Raw genomic sequence first — 16,175 nt, 5'->3', positions numbered from 1 at the left:
ATAAGAAGCCAAAAAATAACAAGCTTGGCAAAGATGTAGAGAAAGGGAATCCTTGTACACTATTGGTAAGATTGCTATATATAGTACATAGAATATTGGAATAATGGAATATTATTCAGCCATAAAAAAGCAGGAAATCTGGCCATTTTTGACAACACAAATAAATGTAGAGGACATTATACTAAGTGAAATAAGTCAGACACAGAAAGACAAGTACTGCATGGTCTTACTTACACGTGGAATCTAAAAATGTGAAACTCATGGAAAGAGGGAGCAGAATGGTGGTTGCCAGCAGCTGAGGGTAGAAGATGTGAAGGGAAGTTAGTCAAAGAGTACAAATTTTCAGTTATAAGGTGAGTTAGTTCTGGTATTGTGATATACACCACAATGACCATAGTAATACTGTGTGGTATACTTGAAATTTGTTATGGGTAGATCTTAAATGTTCTGACCATACACACACAAAAGGTAAGTATAGAAAGTGATGGGTAGTTTAATTAACTTGCCTGGGGTGACATTTCATTATGTATGTATATAAAGATATTAGATTGTATACTTTAAATGCATACACAGATTATTTGTTAATCAGATCTCAATAAAGCTGAAAAAAATAAATAGGAGAAAAAAACAAAACAAAATGAAAAAGAGTTGTATTTTCTGCCCTTGATGGTGAAATTTTCATCCTACGGCCAAAATTTCAATTCAGGAGCTTACTAGTTAAGTAAAGAGTTCTATGAAATATTAAGGTTTTCATCTTGAAAGTCTCATCATTTTCCCCACACAACTTTGTGCCCAAGAAGCAAAGATCAAAGCTTTGTTAAGATAAACCAAATGCATTTGATATCAAGAATGAAATATTATTCTGGAAAGGTAATGTGAATGAAAGCAATTTAGGTGAAAAATATTAAACAGAAATTGTAGAGATTTGCTGTTATTTTTTTAAAAAAACTTAAGTCTTTTACTATGAGTTATGTTTTCCTTTTTAGGATTTTATTTATTTATTCATGAGAGACACAGAGATATAGGCAGAGGGAGAAGCAGACTCCCTGAGAGGAGCCTGATGTGGGCCTCAATCCTGGGACCCTGGGATCATGACCAGAGTCAAAGACAGACACTCAGCCAATAAGCCACCCAGGCATCCCGAGAGTTATGTTTTCTTCCGAGAGTTATGTTTTTTTTTTTTTATAGATATTTCATCTCTCAAGTAACTTAGTGGTTTTAAATGTTATTTTTATTCCTTCTTTGTTACTAAGTTTAAAAAATTTATTTAAATACATTTTTCTCTAAGGTTCACACCATGAGTGAAATAGTAACTAGCTACTTCTTCCTTCTAAGAAGACAAATTTAGAAAGATAATTTCTCCTTATTACATACTCCATTTTCTAGCTGGTTTTGATATAATTTTAATTCTAGATACAGATGATTTTTATGAATTACCTTTACATCATATACATATATGATAATATTTTTGAGACTTGCTTTCATTTATATGACCATATAAATAATGTCTTAGAACTGGTTTTATGTCTTATTAGCTATAATTTTTACTGTATCTTTTCTATTCTTGGAGTAATTATTTTTACCTATAATTTTTACTACCAATTTCCCAGTCTTGAGTTACTTAATCTTATCCATCTCTTTGGATTATATCTCAATAATTTCCTCTTTCAGTACTTTCCCAAACTCTGTGTGTGTGTGTGTGTGTGTGTGAGAGAGAGAGAGAGAGAGAGAGAGCGCACGCCAGAGGGAGAGAGAGTTTGCATTTCTGTTTTCCTTGCATTTGAATATTTGAATGAGTATAAATTTCTTGGATCCATTATCTTGTGGTATTTAGAGTTGCAGAGAAGAAATCTGAAGCAACTTTTATTGCCCCCCCCCGCCCCCCCAAGTAATCTGCTCTTTCTGCTTGGATGCTCTTTAGTTTTGTTCTGTATCTTTTGAATGACTCCAAAAGATCTTTGCATCAGCTCCCAGCTTGGCATCACAAAGATCTTCTTTGTGCAGTAGATTTTAGGGAAATAAACGTTTGCTCTTGTATATACTTCAACATTGTCGTTGCCTTCTTCAGTGTTGACTGATCCACTGAGTCCTCGAATCCTTCATCTGTCCTTGTGAAGCTCCTGTCACCACCTTTATACCTCAGCAGGATAAGGCCAACTTTTCTTTACTGAAGATTCCTTAATTCCCCATAAGACTATCTTATAGCTTTTTTTAACTAAAAATTTGAGGGTAACTAGAAGATATTATAAAATAGGAAAAAATTCTTACACAGGTTGCCAAGTGTAGTATTCCATACAGGCAAAGGGAAAAGAATAAAACAAAGATAAACATTTCATTGGAATTCTTTCATTGCTTCACCCTGATTCTTGCTTTACTCCCTTGAGTTTCACCCAGCCCTTCCACTGTCTTGAGAGAGCCCATTGCCACATTGTTAGAACATCCTATCCTCAAGCCTCAGCAGATATTTTTCAATTGAGGTATAATTTATATACGATAAACAAATCTTAAGAGTAGAGCTCAATTAATTTTTCCATGGGTACCTCATTTCTCCAGGGTATGTAAGAGGACCCACTAATCCACACAGCCACAAATTTTCCAGAGCATGTTAGAAGGTTTGGCTAACACATCGGACTTAAGCACGGTAAACCTTCATGAGTTTGGGTTTCTGAGTCAAGCAAAATCATCCAGAGTGCACTTTGTACCATACTGGTCAGTCCCTCCCCGTGTCTCTATCTGTGTAGTGTGAGGATAAGCTTCCTTCACCTTCCCTGGGATTTTTGGTCAGTGAGTAACACTTGGGCAACACACATTCACCCTTTCCAAGGACAAAGGGAGGGAATTTTAAAAAATGAACTTAGGTAACTATCTTCCTAAAGGCCAACATGGACAGGGTTTCCCTGAAGACAGTGTTTCATACTGTGATCCAAAGTTATCTGAACCGTATTCTTATCCTCCTGCCCCCATCATGCCCAGTACATAGAAGCAGTGCCTTAACGGTGCTTTCCCAATCTGACCCATCTGTTCTGGCCATGACCATTAGATACCCAAGAATGAATTTTTCTTCATTTAAGGACAGTTTCAGTTGCAGACCTGGCTCCTTTTCTCCCTATCCATCTCTCTAAGTGTAATGGGAACAATAGATAACTTTACTTCTTCCTTTGCACAGAGCAGGATCCAGAGGCATGGCCAAAGAAGCTCCCAGGTTGCACCTGGAGGAATTAAAACAGCTCATAGGATCTATCTAGGCATTGCACTCATCTTTAATGCTTCAAATTGCTTGTTTGAAATACAGATGTGCAGACTCAGGCCTTTCTTCAGTCTAGGGATTTCTTCCTCTCAAGTCTTTAAGTATTTCCTCTCTTTGTGTTTGGTTTCACCTTCTGCAGTGAACTTTTTGTCTTCGTGTTTTTTGGCTGTTTGTCCCTGACCCTAGCATGATTTCTTTTTGGGGAATTGCACTTCCCTCACTGGATACATTCTGTGGGATTGTTTATCTGGGAGTTCTGCCTTTCCCTAGCTAAGGAATGTGAGTCCTCCCCTGTGGAATTTGAATTTTGAATAGAGTGATTAAAAGACCAACCAGGGCTGGAGTTCATTTTCTTCCTCAATTGTGTCAGGATGTTCCCCTGACCTGGGCAAGCATTCTGCTTCTATCCAGGTTAGATCTCTAACCTTGCTTGGATGACACAGGGAGTCCCCAGATCTTGTCAATAGCTGCCCTTTGGGCTTATATTAATCACAGCTGCTTCTCAAAAACTTAAGCAACCAATGAAACGTAGCTGATATACTTATGTATAGGATGTGCATCTCTCGGATCTTTCTTATTTTCTTATTTTCATGGCTTTATCTTTCTTTCATCGAGTTTGTATTGCACTTCAATATTTTTTTAGTAGATTCCAAAATTTTTATATATTGCTATCGTATGTTTATCACAATTTGGTCCCAAATTATTTCCTTCAGTTTCATTTTCAGCCCTTGCTCCTGCCCCATTCTATATTGTAGCCATAGTAAACGAATCTTTTTCCTGACCTAGTCATTCTCACCCTAACTTCTTGCCAGTGCATGGACTATTTCCTCATTTTAAAATATTCTAACAAAATTTTGTTCAAACATTATCTCCTGTTGGAAATCTTTCCTGGATCCCTACATGGAAAAAGATTCCATTTTTAAATGCTCTCTATTGGTTTTCCTAGCACTTGATCTTTTTTGATCTGTCACTTGAATTGGCATTATTATCATCATATCTGTCTTCTCCAATAGACTGGGGGCTTCTTGAAAATAAAGTTCATGCTTTGCTTATCTCTTATGTCCAGTATCTAGCACTGTGCCCAGCATGTTTTATAACTTCAGCAAATTTTTACTGAGTGACTGAAAGAACAAGTGAAAGTCACTCACAGAATGCCCATTTTTGGAGTAAAGGTAGGTTCATCGGTTGAGAGTTCTTAGCCTGCTATTGCATATTGAGCACACTTGTTTAGGTGTGTGACTCTCCTTTGCAGGAATTATACAATGAGAGTAATACTGATATGTTACCTTTGGGTGGTTGTTGGGTCTGGACATCCTACTTCTGGCATCAGAATATATGTTTTTCTTTTGACCTGGCCAAATATAAGAAAGCACTTATTCACATATCCTTCCCAGCCATATTGATTGAGTAGCTGAAATGTGCAAAGTTGGTTACTACATAGGACACAAAGATGAATCTGATACAATACAGTCCTCAAGGGAGACCCAATAGGGTGAGATGATGTCACAATAACCATGAACCAGGTATAAAGTGTCACAGAAGATCTGTGCCTGAGGCACTTGTTAGAGCTTTGGTGCAGTCAGTGCTTCAATACCAAGAGATGAGGAGGTAATTTGGGCAGCCCGAGTGGCTCGAGTGGCCGGGCGGTTTGGCGCTGCCTTAGGCCCAGGGTGTATCCTGGGGACCTGGGATTGAGAGCCTGCTTCTCCCTCTGCCTGTGTCTCTGCCTCTCTCTTTCTCTCTCTCTGTGTCTGTCATGAATAAATAAATAAAATCTATTAAAAATATTTTTAAAAAATGAGGTAATTTTGAAATACTCATTTAAAAGAGGTAGCTTCTCTTTTTTTTTGTATGTACTGAGGTGTATATTTCTGGAACTATAAGGGCCTATTCGAAGACTTTCAATTCATAATTTGAACTGTTGAATTTCACATGGAGGTCATTTATATTGGAAGATTTAAAATAGTTTTTAAGGGACTCTTCACATAAAAAATGATGTTACAAAGTCCGAGGAGGTTTAGTTTTCTTGACATTTTCACCAAGGTTTCCCAGTGAAAGATATAACTTTATTCAAGCGTTTTGAGTTTTTGTCATCTGCCTGATAAAAAAATTGTTGGCCCTGTTTCCTTTGAATTGACTTGAAGCCCGCACAAAATTGGGTATGAAATGATGAAGAACTGAAGCTACTGTTCCCAGGGGGCTGAATAGTTGTGTTGCAGAGGAGGATTACACTGAACACATGCCTGCACACCTGGATCTTCCACTAAAGGGGTGTTAAGGCCTGCCTTCCACAGTTACCAGGCAGGAAGGAAGTCTGATCCTGGGAGAGACTGTAGCCATGAAGGAGATCACAGACCCAGAGTTCCAGCAAGGAGAAGCACCTGCAATCTCAACCAGCCAGAGCAGGTTTGAACAACATCTCTAGTGTCTTCTGCAGTTGGTAAAGTTGGTAGGGAGTCAGTACCTACCCCCTTTCTTAAAGTCAGCACATAAACAAAGGCCAACACTTAATTTTATGGGTCCTTGCAAGAAACAAATATTCTGGTACAACAGTTGTGGCATAGAAGAAAGGGAAGCCTTCAGAAGATCCAGATAGAGTAATATCTCTAGCCATGCTGGGGAGGATTATCAGTATTTTCTTAACCAGGAGAAACTGGGGACTTGTATCAGAACAACTGTATTTCCTTTATAGTTCATTATATGAAAGTATACCTAGTAAATTGTCAGGATTCTCATTGCAGACAGTGTGTTCAGTCATCTTCAACAAATTCTTTCATCATCTTCATAACATTTTGAGATAAATAATTCTTCTAGGTTTTGTTAAATGTATGTATACCACAAATGAGTGGAATTCTACCTAAACATTAGAATCAGTGTCAGGGGCATACAAAACTAGATAAATAGAATATTTATTGAGTACCTGCTATAAGTAAGAAACTGTACTAAATACTTTTTTGGAGAGTTCAGAGAATCATGTCAAAAAATAGCTCTGTTTGTAAAAGTCTTCCCATTTAGTTGAGAAATTAAGGCAAAAATATGGGAAAAGTCAAATAAAGCCCCATGTGGTAAGAATAATACAAAGTGGCAATGAAAAATTTCCACATGAGATGGATGCAGGGCTAATGGAATGGTGTCCCGAGGGGAGCAAGTACCCGCACACCACTGGGACTCCACAGGGCAATGGAGGCAGGAATTTGTTAACGTTTAGAATGGCTAATGGGGTTTGCCTGTCCACAGGCAAATAGGAATAATAGAAAGGAAAGTACTGGATGTTTCAAGCAAGAGTGAAATCACCAAAGCTGGAAGGTATCAAGAAAGTTTGAAGGTATTGAGTAAGACAGTTTACTGCTGCACACAGATTACCGAGGGCTAGGGGTGGGAGGTGAGAATGGAAGACACTTTAGGGCCAGACTAAAAAGATATAATTAGATTACCTATTTCTTGAAGAGCAAATAGGTAAAAAAATATAGAAATAAGGTGTTCTTTTAAACTATATAATTATTAATTTTAACTTTAATTCACAAGGAGTATCTTAGTATAATGGGGAAAATAAATAAAATGGAAAGTAGAGGTCTTGGAGTCTGCTGCTGTTAGCAGTCTATGGCAAATCCCACCCTTCTAGCTTTCAGGTAAAATGCAAGCACAGGAACGAATGGCCTTTTAAGTCTCATCCAGTCCTAAGATCTTGTTTTCTTTTTGGTCACTGCCAGTTATCCTGAGTGATATGGCTTATTATTCTACAAGGGAATCATTTTTGAAAAGCGAATGATCTGTAATTCAGAGAATTAAGCAATACACCGATTTCTGTTTTTATTTCTGTACCAAAAAGAAAGGCAGGGAGGGAAGAAAGGAAGGAAAGAAGGAAGGAAGGAAGGAAGGAAGAAAGAAAGAAAGAAAGAAAGAAAGAAAGAAAAAGAAAGAAGCAGGTAATCCAAGAGAAAATAAAAATGAATTCTCCCAGTTATTAGTAAATTCTGACAAAAGGAATACCCTTTCCTGCCTCCCACTCCAAATACCAACTGCTGGCAAAGAGCACGTAGAGAAAACATTTTGTTCATTAAATGCTCCTTGTCTTGGAGCAGGTTTTGTTTGTGGTCTTCAAATTATACAGCCATAGCAGCAAATTTCACCAAGGGCCCCCAAAGCAGAGAACAGATGGGGAAGGTATTAGACAAAGCTCTGGTGAACTTTATGTTCCAATGTGCTCTGCAGCAAGGGCACTGGAGAATTTGAGAATGAGCACAATGAGCAGCTGACACCTTTCTTGAGTAGGCAAGTCATTGCTTTCTCTTAAATAGCAGAACAAAACAGATTTATAGGCATTTTAAGAAGAAAGGCCAAACTATCTCAAAAGATTTCTTTAAAATATGCAGAGATGTCTGTTGGAAAGACAAGGAGATTAGCCATTTGTTGGTTTTAGGGTGAGTAAATCATTTGAAAGTTTGTTAAAGAGAATATTCTAATTCAAATCTACAATCTGAATGGCTAGGTGTTTGGAAAACCTGGCATTAAGAAAAAGAATGTTTATGTAAGTCAGATGACCATCATTTACCGAGGCTGTTTCAGGACAGGCAGAGCTGAGTGGGTTTCCATTTCTTATGGGTTTTGCAGTTCGTCTTCTTCCTTTTTCTATGGATAGAATTAATTTCTTCCATATTTAGGTGGACTGTGAGATCCTGTGCCTGCTACCTTCGAATTATTTTCATAAGGACTGTGCTTTACAGGATTGTTGGAGTCATTATATAATGAGTAGAGTTCTGGCATCCCCATTAAAAAAAAGGCTATGATTGCCATTTTTTTTTTTTTTTGCAGAGTTCATCCAAACAATAATAAAAAAGCAATTAGAAATATAAAATCATGGAAAATTTCATCCCATTAACAGGTCATTAAACTTGGCAAGAATTGCTGTATTCAAGATTTTGGTCTTATTTCTTGGTCTTTGGATTCCATTTTAAGAAAAGAGTGATTACATAAATTTTAATACAGTAAGTGATGTTTGGCTAAATCTTATATTTCTTTGTGGGAAAGACAAAATCTTGTGAACTAAAGATGGAAAAACAAAATTGATTCTTAATTACCTTTTATTATTGTTTTGAATCCAATTTTTAACCATCATAAATGGATCTAAATTTTGAAGAAGCTTGTAAAATTTTGGAGGGCCCTCTTTAAATTATGAATATAAAATTAAATATGGAATTGAATGTTTATTTAGAATGGAAAAAATACAGCAAATCACAAATTTACAAAAGCTGACAAATACCACAAACTTTACAAATGCAAGAAGCAATATACATTTTGGACTAATCCACAACATGCTGATAAAGTGCTTTTTTCATTACATTTCCTGAATTTACAGTTTTACACATCAGATGGTTTAAAGGTTTTCCCACCAACTAGCTTTTGCCTCCATCTGTTTCAAACATTGTTTCTCATTTTTTATTACTGAGCACCATGGGACTCTTTCTCACAACAAGGAAACCTCTGGCCTTAACGCTTCTATTATGATGCCAAGTGAGTCGGCTGGGTAGAAGGTAGGATTATTCCTGGAAGCCACTCCTAACTTGTGATGGCTGGTGATAGCCACATGGGAGTGACTGAAAACAATATAAATATGTCCTTCTAGATCCAAATTAAATGTACCCTTAACTCACCTCCTTCACCGGAATCCAAAAATACCCAAGGCCATTGCAACTCTGCCTGACACTCTTGTAATATGACAGAGGGGAAGTTGGAGTAGAAAGAGACCGAAACTTCACTTGATCTCACTTAAAATATCTTACCTCTGCAACTTGAAGCATGTGCCATTGTGAATGTACTTCTGGGGCTCCTCCCTCATCTTTGGAAGTGCCTGTGCACATAAGAGGGACCAAGCAATGGTGAAGCTACCTCTGCTAATAGTATTTACCTTTCCTAATAACGTTCTTTTTGGGCAAAAAAACGTTCTTTTTGTCAGTCTTTTTCGGGAAGGTCCTCTGTGTCCTCTTTTATAATTCCCTTCCTCCCCCCACTATCATTGAGGCATTTAGCATTTAGCTCAGTCTTCCTTTCTCTGTTCCCTTCCCTTCCCAGGTCCTGGCTCAATCCCGATGACCTGAGAGTCCAGATTGGTCACTCCTTTACCTTGACCACTCAGTGTAACCTCCTCAGCACCCGTTTTTTCCATTTGACTGTGTTCACTCTGTTTGCTTAGACCTGGACACCATCCAGAATTGCTCTGCTACTGATTTCTGCTATCTGATCACAATTTCCTACATTCCCATCATTACCCTGTCTTAATCCCATGACCTCTGCTCTTACACACTGTAGAACATTCCACACTCTTGAGTCCTTCTGCTTCTCACTTCTAGCAGCCGTTCCATGATCTCAACCTTTCTTACTACGTAGCATAGGCTCCATGTTTTGCCATTTCAAATACTTTGAGTACTTTATCTCCTCCTCTTTAGTCTCCCAGTCCAATTATCCTTCATGAACTCAGGGATTAATCGTTGTCTCTCTCATCTCCCCACTCTTCCATGCTCTATCTTCTCCATCAGCTCTTTTCATACCACACTGTCTCTATGAGGGCTCGGGTTTCCTCTGTGTCGATAACAAGCCTTTATCTCAACTCTGTCTCCCTCTCTAGCCTCTGAAATATGGACATTGCTGTGCCACTCCCAAAATTTATTCAGCTAAAATCAACAATGATCTATTAATTGACAAATCCCATGGACACTTAATTTGACATTTTAAATTTTGAAATATATCAAATATTTTAAAGGGTATAGATAATAATAAGATATAGTCTTATATGCTCAATTACCCAGATATAACAAATGCTATATTTAAAGTATTTGAAGTTTTTTTTTTTTTTTTTGCACTAACATTTTACAGAGATATGTTCGAAAAACTGTATATTTATTCTTCATCCATTTCCTCCCCTCCCTGCCAGGGAGATAATATTAAGAAGCTGGCATTTATTCAATGTGTGTTCTTAAAAGTTCACACAAATGGTAATGCATACCAAAAGCAAGTAATAGATACTTGATATATACTGCATATATAATTCTGTGACTTGCTTTTCTTATTCAAATTAATGTGCTTAATATTTATCCATATTGACACAGTTATACTTGTTTATTTTGATTTATCTAAAGTGATCTACTTTCTGAACATACTGCAATTTATTTATCCTTTTTCTTTATTATATTATTTCAATATTATATTAGTTCAATATTCAAGCAATGCAGCAGTACATATTCTAGCACATGTCTCCTTATGCATTAGTGGCAAAGTTATACTTTGTAACAGTTTCCACATTCAGTCATCCAATATGCCTATCTTCACTTTCACTGGACCTCACCAAATCATTCTTGAAATGATGTATGAATCTATGCGACAATTAGCAACATGAGAGAGTCTTGCCAATACTTGGAAACTTAACACTTTAAAATTTTGCTAAGATTATGCATATAAAATGATATCTTTTTTCAAACTTAGAGAGTGATTGCTAAAGACTATGGGTATCTTTTTGTAAATTTTTTGTTTTCTTTCTTTCTTTCTCTCTTTCTTTCTTTCTTTTTCTTTCTTTCTTTCTTCTTTTTCTTTCTCTTTTTCTTTTTTAGTTTCAGGGTAGAATTTAGTGATTCATTAGTTGCATATAACACCCATTTACCCCACCCACTCATCCACCTCCCTTCCAGCAACCCTCAGTTAGTTCCCTATTGTTAGGAGTTTTTTGGGATGCCTGAGTGGCTCAGCTGGTTAAGCACATGCATTTGGCTCAGGTCGTGATCCTGTGATCTGGGGATCAAGTGGTATCAAGCTCCCTGCTCAATAGGGAGCCTGCTTCTCCCTCTCCTTCTGCTCTTCCCCTGCTTGTGCTCTGTCTTGTTCTCTCTCTCAAATAAATAAATAAAATCTTTAGTCTTTAATGGTTTGCCTCTCCCTCTCTGTTTTTATCTTATTTTATTTTTCCTTCCCTTCCCTGTCTGTTCATCCGTTTTATTTCTTAAATTCTATACATGAGTGAAATTATATGGTATTTGTCTTTCTCTGACTGACTTATTTCACTTAGCATTATACACTCTAGTTCCATTCATGTCGTTGCAAATTGCAAGATTTTATTCTTTTTGCTAGCTGAGTCGTATTTGATTGTATATATACACCACATCTTCTTTATCCATTATTAATCAATGGACCTCTGAGCTCTTTCCATATTTTGGCAGTTATAGACGTTGGTGCTATAAACATTAGGGTGCATGCGCCCCTTTGAATCATTATTTGTGTCCTTTGGATATCTGTTTGTATTTTTTTTTTACCTACTTTTTTATTATGTGGGGTTCTTTCTGCAGTATGACTACTAATCTATTGCTTTAGATTATTGCTCTTTATTTCTTTTCTTTTTTTTAAGATTTATTTATTTATGATAGAAATAGAGAGAGAGAGAGGCAGAGACACAGGCAGAGGGAGAAGCAGGCTCCATGCACCGGGAGCCCGACGTGGGATTCGATCCTGGGTCTCCAGGATCGCGCCCTGGGCCAAAGGCAGGCGCCAAACCGCTGCGCCACCCAGGGATCCCTTGCTCTGTATTTCTAATTTTCTCTTTTAAAAAATAGTATCTGTGATAAAATATGTATTGTGAATGGAGAATTTTTCAAATCATAGCCTTATAATACTATCTTGGCTAGAAGTTCTGGATTTGCTTTCTACTTTCTGTTTTTTTTTTTCTTTTTAAATTTATGATAGTCACACACAGAGAGAGAGAGAGAGAGGCAGAGACACAGGCAGAGGGAGAAGCAGGCTCCATGCACCGGGAGCCCGACGTGGGATTCGATCCCGGGTCTCCAGGATCGCGCCCTGGGCCAAAGGCAGGCACCAAACCGCTGGGCTACCCAGGGATCCCTCTACTTTATGTTTTTAATGACTTTCAAAGTAACACTTATTTACTGTATGGAATTTGGGAATTTAAGAAAAAACCTCAAGAAAAATCTTGCCTATTCCTGTGGCAATAACATATAAAGTTGTGGCATATTCTTGCCTATTTTTTTTTTCAGTGTATTTTTTAAGACCTATTTTTATATTCCGTTTGTTGCCTGAGCTCAAGAGACATGTTCTTTTTTAAATTTTTAAAATTTGAATTACAATTTTTTAGTGGATTCCTATTGAAATAGATTTTATTAGGGACAGAAGACTTCTTTTTGGAAGGCAAACACATAGCAGGATGCATGGTTCATCTTGGTTAGCTCATTTATTCTCTGTGGCCCTGCCACAGGGGTGGGGCAGTCCTGAGCATTCAGATGATCTAAGCAGTGTGACTGGTCTTTCTCAATTTGACTGGATATAACTAAAACTCAAATTGTTGCTATAGAAAGTGTCATAGAGTGTGGCTAGAGCTTCCCAAAGTGCCACCTTTGGGAAGTAGTTCAATTACTAAGAGAATCTGACTAAAAAGAGAAAAACTCACCCTAAATGGCAACTTTTTAAGCACTATACTTCCCTTCAGATCCAAAGGTTTATATGCCAAGGTAAAAATATGGGAAGATACAAGAAAATTTTGTACCTTTGGTTTATCTTCCTAGATATGAGTAATATCACTACTCCATCCTCCTATCAAGCATTTTTGAACTTGTTTACTTAAAGTGGAATTTTAAAAGACTAGTGATTAAAATCATTTAAAACTTCAGACTTTTTTCAGTAGGACAAGTAAGATTTTATTATTATTATTATTATTTTTAAAGATTTTATTTATTTACTCACGAGAGAGAGAGAGGCAGAGACACAGGCAGAGGGAGAAGCAGGCTCCATGCAGGGAGCCTGACGTGGGACTCGATACTGGGACTCCAGGATCAGGCCCTGGGCTGAAGGCTACGCTAAACCGCTGAGCACCCCCGGGCTGCCTGACAAGTAAGATATTACTCTGAAAGATTGTCCCTAAAGCTCTAAATGAATAGACCAGGCCTTAGAGCATGCCCAGGAATATAAAAATCTTTCTTTAGTTGTAATCCTCTTCTGTCAAAGACATTGCATTTGTTTGTCACTGTGAGAAATCAGTTCATAGGTCTACTCTGTTGACACATTCTTCTCTTGTCCCAAATAATGTGGGTTTCAGGAATATGTTGAGCTAACTCTGGAGAGGTTTGAAAGCTCTTCACAGACCAGTGCTTCTAGCACAAGCTTTGTTTCAGTTCCCCCTCCTCTTCTTCTTTCTTCTTCTTTTTAAAATTATGGCTGAAACAAGGAACAATTAGGAGAAAATAGAAATATGATTTGAAATCTATACAGCAGTTGCCATAGCTTATCTATTTGTAAAGGATCCTTAAATGCCTGTTCTGGCAGTTATATGCCTGTTATGATTTTGGACTTCAGTGCTACTTTCACATGACTCCTCATTACCATTCTCTAGTCAGTTTTGCTGATCAAGACAGAAAATTTTGGAAAGAACATCTAGATGTTGAATTGTTCTATCTTACCTCATCTACTGACTAGCTTCTCACTGAAGTTCTAACTGGAAACCAATAAATTGTGTTTCACAAGATCTGCTCTTCTTGACTCTTTTAGATGCATCGAGCTTCCAGACAACAAAGATAAGTCTGATTTGGAACTCACTTTTCACTGGAATCTGTGTCCAACACAGGGATTTGTGTGTGTGTGTGTGTGTGTGTGTGTGTTTTCTGGAGGGGTCCCTTCTAAATCCCCTTTAGACCATTTGTTAATATGTATTATTAAATTTCCTCAGTAAAATTCAGCTTTGGAGCCTGTGACAGATCTGACTCTGGATAGTTAATGATAAGTATAAATTTCAGTTGCTTCTGTTCTCTGTAGTGAGTGTAGGGATGTAGGTCATATGGGTGAGGTCTAGACTCTTAGACTAAGAGCCTTTTGTGTTTTCTTAAGGTTTCAGGAAGTTTGAGTCATTTATTTAGTGTAGCACAGTTATGACAGAATTAGATTGGCTTCTCTAAACCTAAGATATTCACGTGTCCATTTGTTACTAAGTCACTGAACCGTCCAAGGTTCTGATAACATTGTAATGCACTACACTGAGGTGAGAAGCTGTACCTTCAAGCTTAAGGCGCTTTAACTGGGCATGGCTCAATTAACCTCTGACCTTTCTCAAGTTCATCAGGAAGTAAACTGGTACACATTGCTTAATGCTAGGTTTGTAGTTAAAATTACACATTACCAAAAAAAAAAAAAGTCTACTCATAGCAAATGTGTGAGAACTAATCCATAGAAACAAAAACAAACCTTTGACTTACCTACACTTTTATTGGAATTTCCCTCTTGACTCTATTTCCCTTTAAGTCAATAAAAAATTAGGGCTGCTTGTTAAAATTGTTGGAAGGCTTTGTTGGCAACTACTTTGTGGGTCTTCTGTTCCATTTCTTCAGGGGACTTTCCTGAGTCTAAGTGATCACTGGAGGCCTTTCTTAGGAATGCTTACAATAATCATGGTTATTGTACTTTACCCTGACTAGAATTTCCTAATATAATGATTTTTACATAAGTGATATTCAAAGAGCTGGATCCATGAACAAATTGGAGAAGATGTTTTGATACAGAGGTTTATCTCTGGCAGAGATATATTCTCAATGGTAGGTAAAGAACAAATGCTAACACAAAAGCAAATGAATAAAGATTTGGTGTTCCTCATTGAGGTAGGTAAAGGAACATATAACACCTTCTACCAGAAGTCTTGGGTGGCACCTGGGGGACATGTTTCTATCTGTGCTCTGCAATTGGCTGCAGATCCAGACTGATTAATGTTATATCCCTTTGTGGCTTGGCTTTTTAATTTCTAAAATGGAAATAACAGCCTGCACAGCCTCTGTATTCCCTGGGTTGTTTTGATAATAAGCAAAACAGTTTTTTAAAGAGTAGTTAAAGAGTAGTAAACAAAGAAGCTCAAAGACATAGTGGCTAAAACTAGGCTTTTGAGTTAGCCAAATTTGGGTTTAATTCCTGCTTCTCCCATTTACTAGCTGTTTGCTCTTGGGAAGTTACTTTACTTTTCTAAACCTCAGTTCTAATCTGTAAAAGATGGCCAATCACGTCATCTATCATCTAACACATAAAGCATTCAGAATGGTGTCTGGGATGCAGTAATGTTACACAACTGCTAGCTAGTCTATATGGATGGTATAGCTGATTGTCAATATGGATGAGGGTATTGATATTAACAGTCTGAAAAGTATAAGGAACTGTTTGATGACCACAGCAGGCTCTGTACTCCTGCTCTTGGTTGAGTGAAACTTCTCTCCAATCAAGTCTGTCCTTGACTGAACCTCATTCCTTAACTCCTTAGCTCCACAGGCCAGGGTGTTTCTCTTCAGGAAGCTGAAGTCTAGCACTGAGCCAAACATGCTTAATGGCAGCAGGGCCAGCTGCATCCTGCATCAAGCTGTCACCAGAGCTTCCCTCTGCCCCCATAGCATTTTCCTTCTACCTCCCGACACCCCTTCTCTCCTCCTGCAGCCCAGCACCTATGCAGGTCACATTCCTAGCAAGCTCTCACCCTCAGCTGGTTGTCAACTAAGGTGTTGGCTGATAACAAAGCTATGAACTGATAAGGCTTAATACCTTCAAGTGGTATTTTAAAAGGCCAGGAAGCCTTCATCTTAGAACTTAAGAAATAATGGAGTAATGACAGGTATTAACTGTGTGTGTGTGTATGTGTGTGTGTGTTTGTGTTGGAAAAAATATTGCTAACTTGGGGCCAAGAGTCTTGACTGTCATTAGAATAAGCCCTACAGAGACTATCTGTGCCACCTCAGTCACAGTAGAGCAGCTTTTTTGGTCTAAAACTGAAACTGATTCCAGGAACTAATTGAAATCATGGCTTTTTTATTTTAGATTTAATACATTTTACTCTTAGCTGAGGAAGCCTCAAGACAAGCATAATGAAAATACAATTAATTAAAATGTTAAAATATTTATATGACACATTCCC

This window comes from Nyctereutes procyonoides, unplaced genomic scaffold (genome assembly GCF_905146905.1).
Source record: "Nyctereutes procyonoides isolate TBG_1078 unplaced genomic scaffold, NYPRO_anot_genome, whole genome shotgun sequence".
Lineage (NCBI taxonomy): Eukaryota > Metazoa > Chordata > Mammalia > Carnivora > Canidae > Nyctereutes > Nyctereutes procyonoides.
This window is presented reverse-complemented; position numbering follows the sequence as displayed.